This window comes from Poecilia mexicana, unplaced genomic scaffold, assembly GCF_051168715.1.
Source record: "Poecilia mexicana isolate PSO_F unplaced genomic scaffold, ASM5116871v1 scaffold_23, whole genome shotgun sequence".
Taxonomy (NCBI): domain Eukaryota; kingdom Metazoa; phylum Chordata; class Actinopteri; order Cyprinodontiformes; family Poeciliidae; genus Poecilia; species Poecilia mexicana.
In genome coordinates, this window is record NW_028263392.1 from 7851488 (window position 1) to 7862340 (window position 10853).

Here is a 10853-nt window from a genome sequence, read left to right on the forward strand (position 1 = left end):
TAAAGATGCAACCAAAACCGAATTACTCCACTGAACCTTCGCTATTAAATCAAACAGTTTGAAATAGCTTTACGTTACTTAGTCTTTGCTGGTTAGCATAGAGGTAAAATTAGCATTTAGCTCAAAATGCGCCGTGTAGCTGCAAACCATCACATTTTGTCTCTTATTTGAATTCTAAGTTCAGTAAGAGTTTAATCTCGTGAAATAAATGCTTTGACATTTTTATTGGAAGCCCTTTCTTACTTGAGCTTGTTTACATTCCTCCATTTCTTAAATAAGTCTGATCCGTGCGAGGCAATAAAAGATGGCGGCCAAACCGTGTCAGCCATTCACAGATGACATGAATGAGCTGTTAAGTTTGGAGCAAACAGCTAAGGAGTATTGTAGCAACTACTAAGGAGTATTACATGAAGGGAGACAGGGAGCCCTGATAATCACCCCGTCTTTTTCCTCTCCTCTGCACCATCACAAAGAGCAACAGCTCCATATTAGGATTACTACTGAGCTGACTCTTGAAGGGGGGGGGGTTGTTCACCGCCAAACGCACCAAAACAACTGTTTTCAGTAGTGAGGAGGAGCCAGCACAGAGGCTGGGGGCTGGAAATAAAGACCTAGCTTGTATTTGGCTGTATTTGATTTCAAACACGCGAAACATGTCTGAAAGCATTTGTTAGTCCTCTGTCAGAGATGAGCGAGACAACTGGACACTGTGCTTTCACATTGAGCTTTGACCAGTATATGCGTTAAGTGGAAAACGTTCCATATACCTATATTGGTAACGTCCAGGTCTGTTTTAGTGTGTTCAATGTGTTTTGACACCTACGTGTAGGTTTAAAAATTGATTTTAATCATTTCTCTTCCTTAACAGAAGTTGCAGTGTTGCAAAGCAACCTGGGAGGTTGAAAATCTGTCCAGGAGCCAACGTGAATCATCGTAATTGAAGAGCGGTTAACAGTCATGTCATGTAAACATAAAAGCAACCTTCTAATTAGAATGAAGCTGTATTTCCTTCGTGCTTAGTAAGCCTGACTGGAATTTCCCCAAGATATAAAAAGATGCTTTATTCTTTTGCATGCAGCTGCATGCTATATTCTAATGCGATCCAATGACCACAAATTCAATATGTTTGTGGATGAGGAGCAACTGAGATGTGCAGTAAATGATTCAGACTATTTTTTATTTTTTTAGTTCAAGTCTTTCATTTATGTGACGAAATAACATTCGACACAGTACTCCCAACATGCAAAATGAAGAATAAAACCTATTTTCAAACCAAAGCTAGTTTAGTTTTCATGTGTTGGGAATTGTCTACTTTTGATCAATACATATTTCAAATGCTTTCCCCGGCGAATTCATGGACGCACAAACATTGCTATGAAATATTAGACTTCATTAACCTCGCATAAAACCAGTGAGTCTTTTGACTTCGCTTACAGAGAAACATCCACAGAGCACTTTGTTACATAAACGAACATTTTAAAATTTCCTTCTGAGTTCTTCTACCGTTCTTTTCTGTCTCCGACCAATTTGACTGTTTACTTGTTTTTACGTATCGGTGCCCTATCCCTGCTATTCTCTATAAAAAGAAGGAAGGATAAAAGAAAACAGTTTGTACACAAACAGCACAGATGCAACACTTCATACTAATAGGGAGGACTTTTTTTTTTCCTACTGCAAGCTTAAATTGCGATTCTTCAAAGTTTCACAAGCCCTTTTCCCTTAAGCTCTATCGGTGTACAGCACTTACTCAGACTCAGGCGGTAATCGATCACTTTAAAGACAACGAGCATTAATCTCTCTTGAGTTTTGGGGAATACCATCATCCTCTCTTCTGCGGTCTTCGTTTCTCTGCGTTCGTTGTTGGTGCAAATTTTTAAGTGCTAAATCTAAACCTCGCTCCGTCTTCATCTTTCAGTCTCGGACCGCTCCACTCCTGCCAGAGATTTATATGTTTTTCTATTATTTCTGGTTCTAATATTTAATTTCTTCCTCTCACTCCCTTTTCTCCCCTCCTGTTTTTGCCCGAAGCCAAAAAAAGAAAGACACAATGGAGGTAAAATGAAGAACTGGAATCTACAGTGCTTTTCTTTTTGTATTTTGTCGCTCTATAACCTAAAACTTTGTATTTTGTGGAGATTTTATTCAGTTCGGTAAAACAAACTTGTGCAATATGAGCATGCAGAAAGATAATGTTTTGGAACAACTGTTACAGGAATTACAGCTGCAAGTGTGTCTCTACCACATTTCTACATCTAGAGAATATTCAGCCACACTTTTTATTTATTTTTTTATTTTTATAAAGTAGATCTCGCTTTATTTATATTTGGAGATGGTGGCATGTAAATAATTTTGAAAACCATGAAACATTTTCCTTCGACTTCACAATCATGGACTTGCGTAATAAGAAATAGTGGAAAAAGGTGACAGATTATAGGGGCAACGTAACGATGCAGTTCTGAATGACGCGTAGTGCTGGCAGGAAACTGGTGCAGGGGAAAGGGAGCGCATGCTTGTATCTGTTGGATCGCTCCCGTCTCAAATAATTCCGTATCCGCGGAAAGTTGTTTCTCTGGATGTCACGGCGAATTAAAAAAAGTAACATGTCTCGACAAAGAAGTGCACAGTCTTGAGGAGCCCTCAGGAATGAAGGAGACAAAGGAAGAGAAGCACAAAGAGGCATTAGCAACGTCTCCCTGCGGCATAATGTGCAGACATGAAAGGTGAAGAAATTCACCGTGGCTTTGTTGCAAGTGCCCATCACCGCAACAACCATAAATTGTTATCCTTTCACTGAACGATTTCAAAGAAATTGCTTGCCAATTGCTTAACTATGCTTGTGGTGGGTGCAAGTCTTAAAGCGGTGCTTTCAAAGACTCGATCCTCCTTTATGGGGTGGTATGAGTCATTTGTAAGTTTGCTTCACATTTTGGCATTTGAATTATTAAAGATTGATGTCGTAAACGTCTTGAAACAACAACGATCATGCTCTAATTATACAGTATTTGAGGACTTGCAGCAGCACAACGTTAGCTTCGAATGTGTTTATTGTAAGTTTGCAGAGTGACCGCAGTTGGCCACCCAAAGCCATCGTGCATTCTTCATTTTCCTTCGTAATGCGGAAGCCGCATTGCCGTCTTTCTTTTGAATATCTCTTTAGAAATAACTCTTGAATCTCAGGGACCCTGCAGTGCCCAGGAAATGTATCATTGCTGGTTTTTGTGGCCTTTCTTTGCAGTAGATCAGACAGGAAATGGGTAGAAGGAGAAGGAGGAAGACGTATGCAGCAAAGGTCCCAGAGTCTGGAATTAAACCCTGAACTGCTGTTTCGAAGACTAAAAGCGTCTCTATGTGGGATGGACCCTCATGCTTTTTTTATTTAGTTTTTACAAAGAATAACTCAGCCAAATAGGTTTTTGGCTTTCGGGTGAAGAACCTGAAGTACCTGGAAAAACCAGGTACTTAAAACGTACTTTTTACTGAAAGTAGATACTGCGAACAACTTGGCAGAATGTCTGTAAACATAAATTTCACAACAGATTCTGAAATAAATAAAGAACTGGACTTTAACTGGGCCATTGCTTTGATCTAAACCCTTCCATGATAGACCTGGCTGTGTGTCTAGTTGTAAATGCAGGAAAGAGGGATTATTTTGTTTGAGTTTCTAAGTTCTGACAGTATAGTCAGCTGTTTAATTTTTCTTTGAGTTAAACATAAATCAAAACAAACCAAATTTTAGAGATCTTTAGACTATGTTTAGTTTCTGTTTTAGTGTGCAAGTTGCATGCATACATGGATACAGTCATCACACAGACTGCTTTTTTGGTAGTCAGTTAATCTAGGTGGTGAAATTATTTTGTGCTATATATTTCAGTTCTTATAAATCAGTACGAAAACTCTTTAAAATCTCAAAGATCTGCACACGAGTGAACTCTTTAAAAATCAAACTACCACAGAAGCTTCATACCTGTTCTCCCTTTGGGATGTGCAATGTAAAGTCACAAAGGCAATTCATCCAACGACGGAAAGTCCTCCCGCCAAGAAAAACATCGGTTCCAGCATATGTTCAGTGTTTACAGGGCCGAAAGAGAAACACAAAAATGTATTACTGTAAAAGTCATTTGCCCAAAAAGTTTGGCTGCTCCTGCAAATTCGGAGAGCCTGTATTGACTATCCTGCATAAGATATGAGAGAAAAATGTGAGCCAGCCTGCCAAACATATTGGCCACCAACCTCACTGTAAGCATGTCTAGTTCTTTCAATCAAAGTGTCTCTGAACCACTGAGGAAAACCAGCAGCACCACATGAATTGTGCTTTAGAGACTCTATGGGAGTCTCATGTTTTTTTCTCTTTCTCTTTTCATGCCACCCACAGCCAGTGATATAAAATGACAGTGGTCAAAATATGTATATGTAAAATTGATTTTTTTTTTTTTTTTTTTTTTGCATTTTTAGAAAGTTACTCAAGAAAACTCAGATTTTGTTTTCTTTCATTTAAATGGGCAAAAATTGCATGTAGCCGTTTCATGTTCTTAGCTTTCCATATAGGAGATCAAGGAATAGACGGCACACTTTAAATCCCATACTAATTCAATTAAATTTCAGCTAATTACATGTAAATTATATTGCCCTTTTTTTGTCCCATATTTTTTCGCTTTTTCAGATTCATAGTGTTGGTTTGTGCTGCTGTTATGACAAGCTGTGACTTAAAAAGGAACAGTTGTCCAACAGATTTTTTTTTATATATTCAAACACAATACAAGTTCCACGTTTAAAAAAAAAAAGCTTCTATAATGCCAAGTTTCATTCCAGAACAGTTTTTTTTATTTTCTTTGGCGCAAGTGTGGTTGGGCTAATTGCTCGCTTGATGTGGACAGCTGAAAGGCAGTTTGACAATTCCAGACAATTTATGTAATTTTTGTCTCGACAAGAAAGAAAAAAAACAGACATGAGAAATATAACTTGGTAGATTAAATTTAGAATTTCAGGTTTTCTCTGTTGCAGGTTCACTTGGATGAATGCAAATCTGTCATAAGGACATTTATGTCTTGGAAAAGAGGAGTAATCGCAGTGTTTCAAATTAACATCACTTGCATTCACTGTTGCAACCTTTCACCAATTCCAAATCACACACATGCACGCATGCACACACACCGGTGTTGGTGCCAGTTGCTGGCACACCTGCTTAATCGCTAAAGGAACATCCCCATATTTGGACTCTGTCTGAAAGAAAGAGAGAATGTTTTTACTATAACAGATTGTTTCATCTGTCAAAAATGTGGAGGGGGCTTTCGTCAACCACTATGTGTACTTTGCCCCCCTCTTTGTGTGTGTGTGTGTGTAAAACGTCTGATCAAAGACAGGGTGGTTGCACAAAATCTAAGCAAACAGCAAAAGCAGCTGTTGCACTGACGTGTGTCGAATTGTATCCACGACCAAGAAACAATTCACCAAATCGCACTGACAGCAGGAAATTACGATTAACCTAAAACCTTTAAAAAAAAAAAGAAGAAGAAGAAATTGTTCCAATGTTTCATCCAACAAAAATATTTATTTTGTAGTGCAGGAAACCTTCATTCATATAACCAAATGAATATCTGGGAGTGCTTCAATAGTTGTATGCGAATTATACAGCTATTACAAGTACAATCAGTAATATTTTGCACAATTTGCCTGCTTCAAAGTAGAACCAATATTAAACACATTCCCATCTGAACAACAAATCAGAGGCAGTCAAGGAACTATAAGAAGTGTTTTATGAAGAACAACCTTTTAAAGCAGTTTGTGTCCAGCTGTTTTAGCCTCAGGGTTGATTTAATTGGACCTTATGGAGCTTCTTTCGCTTTTTACAATCTTCAGAGCTGTCGTTTGTGTTTGATCACACATTACCTCTAATAGGGCTGTGCTGTACGTTTGCCGTTTATAGGATTCACTGCAAAAGCACAAAATCTTACCAAGTAATTTTGGTCTAGTTTCTAGTACGCTTGAAATGAGACGAAACGAACTTGCATGCGACCTTTCAGCAAGATATAGGACCTTGTTTTGAGTCAGTAATGTCTTAATATTGATGAAAAAGTACTAGTTTCATTGGCGTATTATTTCACTGACAACATGGGGAAAATATCTTGCTTTAAGTGAAATAATCTGCCAATGGAACTGGCATTTTTTCCATCAAAATTAAGGACTTACTGACTTAAAACAAGCTCCTTTTTCTTGCTGAAAACTCATTAAGTTGGTCTTATTTCAAGTGTTCTAAGATGTGAGCACTAGAAAATATCTAGTGCAAATTTACAAACTGGTTTTGCAGTTTGTGAAAAGAGAAGAGCACGTACACAAAAGTAAACAAGTATTATGATGAAGATGTTAGCCATGGCTGGTGTTTTTCTGCTTACGGTGTACAGTTTTATTAGTCTAGCCTGGGCAGTCGTCATTGCGATCGCCACTTTCCATGAGGCATAAACATATAGCATTATAGACTTATTTTTTTAGGAAGTGGGTTCTTCTCTTTGGCGTAATAAAGAAGCCGCATAAGGATCCCGTTTATGTGATATTTCTTTTTTTTTTTTCAATATATAATCTACAAATCCTTGTTGTTGTAAAGAACTTATGGAACAACTTTATATTCAGTGTGGAAAAACGTGTTGGAGGGAAGCGGATCTCCGTCGGCATCCAGTGAAACCGTAGCAAGCTCTTTCTACTGAGGGCAAAACAAGCCCATCAGAGCAAAAAATACCCTCCATTCTACAGCCTCACCCTTTGATTCTTTCCATCCAAACCATCAGCAACCCTCTCATTTAACCCACATCCCGTGTTTTCTTTGCTCGCTTTTCTTCCCTTTTCTGCTTTCACCCAAAGTTCCTGCCTGCATACCGAATAAGACCGCGCGGACAGATCTATGTCTTGACTTTGGCTTTTTCGATCGCCTTTTTTTTCCCCCCTCTGTGGGGACAGATGTGATGAAAGCCTGTGACTTTTAATATGTTTGGACATACGCGTATTTAATCAGTACTAGCTATGCTTAAAATTCCAGTAATCTAAACAAAAGAGTGAGCGAAGAAAAGACTTTGAAATTCTCAACCTCAGTTAATGACTTAATGCCAAATGGAAAATAAATATTCCATCTCATATTGTAGAGGTTTCTTCATAGATCTGTTGAATATGAATGATTGTTGGCATGAAATACCTCCTGTAGGGTCAGAATTACAGGAATCTGACGAAGCCTGGTGTCGTATGACAGTTCTAAGAGGATGCTCAAAATCTTATGAAGAAATACACAGCAATGAATTTACATAACACACATTACCGGAGAACATTGTTTGAAATTTGGAATGAAAACATTTTTTTTGTGGTGAGATATTTAGAATTATAGTACATTATTGGCTTGGACACAATCTGCTTCACACCTTTTGTTGTGAAGTAAACAAATCATTCTGCTTTTTGACAACGTAATTACTTCCCCTTGGGCTGTGGGTAGATCTGCGCATGAACGTTTCTGTGTTGCATTGCAAACATGCTTGTGATCTTTCAAATAACATTCACATACTTTAGTGTGCAGGGTAAGTAAGAGGAAGTCATCATGTGCAGATGTATTCAATATTGTAAATATCACCATATTTATGTTTATATTGTGTATATTTTATATCGTTCATATTTTCCTACATGAGTTTGCACTGTTTTTAATCTCATTGTACATGCGTACAGCGACGAACAATACATTCTGTTCTAATCTAAAATTCGACATCTTTCATCCGATGGTACAAAACGGAAGCGTGTCATGAGTGACGCATGTTCTTGATGGGCGTGACAGGAACTGGTGTTTCACAAAATGCGCCTAATTTCTTTACGTTAATGCGTTCATAAAAAGCCTGCTTAAATACGCCAGCATGTGGTAACGCAAAGTACAGTGCGACTTTCCAGTTGGAAGTTCTTTTAAGTGGGATTTTCATAGTTTGCAGTAAACCCGTGGTTTGGTTTCGTTGCCAATTTTCTCTCTTTTTCTAATTGTACTGCGAATGCTAATCCAGAAAATCTTGTCGGCTTATGCCGTTGTGGGTGGATGCACGGAGGTCACAGCTTTTACTTTCCCAACCCGCTAGCCCCCAAACAAGTTGTGGTTCGAAGGTCGCAAAGGGAGCCGGCAGCAGACGCTGGAGCTGCATACCTTCACCCTGACCTCAACATCTGGTTCTCGCCCAGCTTCACGCAATACATGTGTGAACTTGTTGACTCAGCAAATAAACCTGTTATTAGCTGTGACTGAAGTGAAGAGAATTTGGGATTTTGTGTCAGGGCGTGAAGAATGGACCAAGGCGGGGGGTCAGCTTGCAGCTCAGCGTTTTGCCAGTGAGTCATTAGAAGGAGAATGTGAAGTCTGTCTGGTCTTAGCTGAATAAAGAAAAAGGGTAGAGCCACAGATAAAGCTGTTTGTTCAGATTGTTTGAAGTGCCAGGATCCTACTATAGCAGTTGCACGTTGAAAAGAGTAACTTTCAAGTTGTCATAACGACCTCCGCAGAGACAAGGCGGTCCCTCTTCTGTCGTTTATGCCTCCTCTGTTGTTGCTGTTCTCTAGGATTTTGAGTAAAAATGGCCGCTCGATGATTAGACGTATTGTATCACCACAGTTCTGTATTCCCTCTCGAGCTCAATATAAGCTTTCTTCCCTGTAATTTTGGTTTTTCCTTTGACAGCTACACCCTGAGGACTCAACAGTAAACCCCCTTTTCCACTGAGGGAAAAAAAAAAAAAAAAGCACAAACACATTAAAAAGTTGTTGATGCAGCATATCATCTCATAAAATTTAACTGTGCCTTATTGAAGATGAACCACCAACCACGGAAAATTATACTGCTCCTCTGTGGTCTGGCTTTCTGGCAAAGTAGTGAAACAAAGGAAAACACTGGAGTATTTTGAGTCTGGTACTTTTTCGCTGCATGAGTGCAGAACTGTAAAGATAAGAAAACTGTTACAAAAAAATCGTGCATAAAAGTTGAGTAAACGTATGTAAACACAGGAAACATAAAATGAGGCACAAAACATAAGCAAAAAAGACATGCGGGTACGACAAAGTGATGTAAATGTTTCATATTTACAACTTAATTTGCTTTTAGCCTTTCATGCTGTTCAGTTAGATTATGCCACTATATTATGGTAAGGAAAATATGACTTGGTCTAAAGTAAAACCTAAAAAAAAAATTGATTTTAGACTGTCTGTGAAATTCTTAAGAATCACGCTTTATAGATTTTTTTCCTCAAAAGAGCAACATTTTATGGTCAGTTTTTGTATTATTATTGCTATGTTTTAAAAAAAACTACATATCCTCTGCAACAATAAGCTTCTATAAGTGCATGCCTAGACATCAGAAAATAATATTAAAAAAAACTGTTCATCAGACAACTTCTGAGTCCATCTATACAGCAGTTCTGTAAACCTTGTAAATGGTGATGTAAAAAATTACACTTTTACAAATAATTTGGACATAGATGTATTCTTGCTCCAACATAGCTGATTCTCAATGACTTAATTAGCTCCTCATCGGGTTATCAAGCTCTTCGGGAACTTGCCAATTACCAATTCCTTTTATACCCATGTGCTGACGCAGGGAAACGTCTAAAATATGCAGCCCTCGAGGACTGACCTTGGACATCGTCGATGAAGGATTTCCTTCACATTTGCGTCTTTTAGCTAAAGCTACAGCTAGCAGAAAGGTCACAAAGAATTTGTGCCAGATGTTTTGTGCTTTTGTGTAAAAGTTAAGAAGAACCAAATCTAAGCAAATTAAAATTTTAAACATGTAGCTGCTTAACGGGAGTTTAGAAGGATTGCCGATAAATCATTGATGGAGATGCAAAAAATTGGTCACTGTTCCATCCAAGAGATGAAGATGTTAGGATCTAAATTGGTGCACGATCTCCCTTAAAATGCATATAAAAATACCTTCTTCTTGTGATCTCTGTGGCACTGTGGACAAGCAGAGGTATAAACATGCCATGTGATGGAAAATGAATGTCACGTCTTGTGTACCTAAAAGGAATCCGCAATAGCCAACGACAAATCCGAATCAATGTTCTTTGAATCGTCTAATTAAGGAACACAGGGTTAGAGCCATTGGTGATGACAGGAAATGAGATTAAACCTTAAGCCTAAACATTTCAACTGCAGAAGGCAGTGTTACCAGGGATGTTTCTGTTTCCTGGCTGCCTGAATCAAAGAGAAAAGAAGCCAGACTGGAGGATTCCTCTCTGATTCAGTGGAAAGCACACAATCGTACCGACAGACTGAAAATGTATGCATATAAGAGGTTGTCCTCAAGCTCTGGTGAACAGATGGATATAATTGTTTCCATCCTCTAATCCACGGCGTGCAAAAAAAGGAGCTCTTTCCTGCTTCTTTCGGTCTAGCTTTCCTTCCTTCTATCATTTTCACATGACGTCCCAGTTTTACCCGTAAATCGGTTAATGCCAAAGATCTGTAGGCTACAGATGTTCAGATGCGGCTCCCTGAATTGTTGAAAAAAATCGCAGCTATAAGAGCAAAAGACAACAATTTTGTTTGTCTTGAAACGATTTGAGATTGCTGTAATCTTGTGTGCATCTTCTCTTTAAGACCTCAAACAAAATAGCATGAGTGAAGGAGGATGGATTGCAATCTTTTGTAACAATAAATACCCTGAATAATCCCAGGCAGGCTTGTGAGTGGCTTGTTTAAGGTTACATTCCAGAATCTCAAATGGAATTTAAATCAGACTTTGGTTGGACCTTTCCGCGTGATCTTAATTTCTTGCTTTTGAGCAAATTGAGAGGTGGATGTCAAAGAGCACTTTGTCCGAAAATGTTAGAAATAGTTTGGTGTCCTTA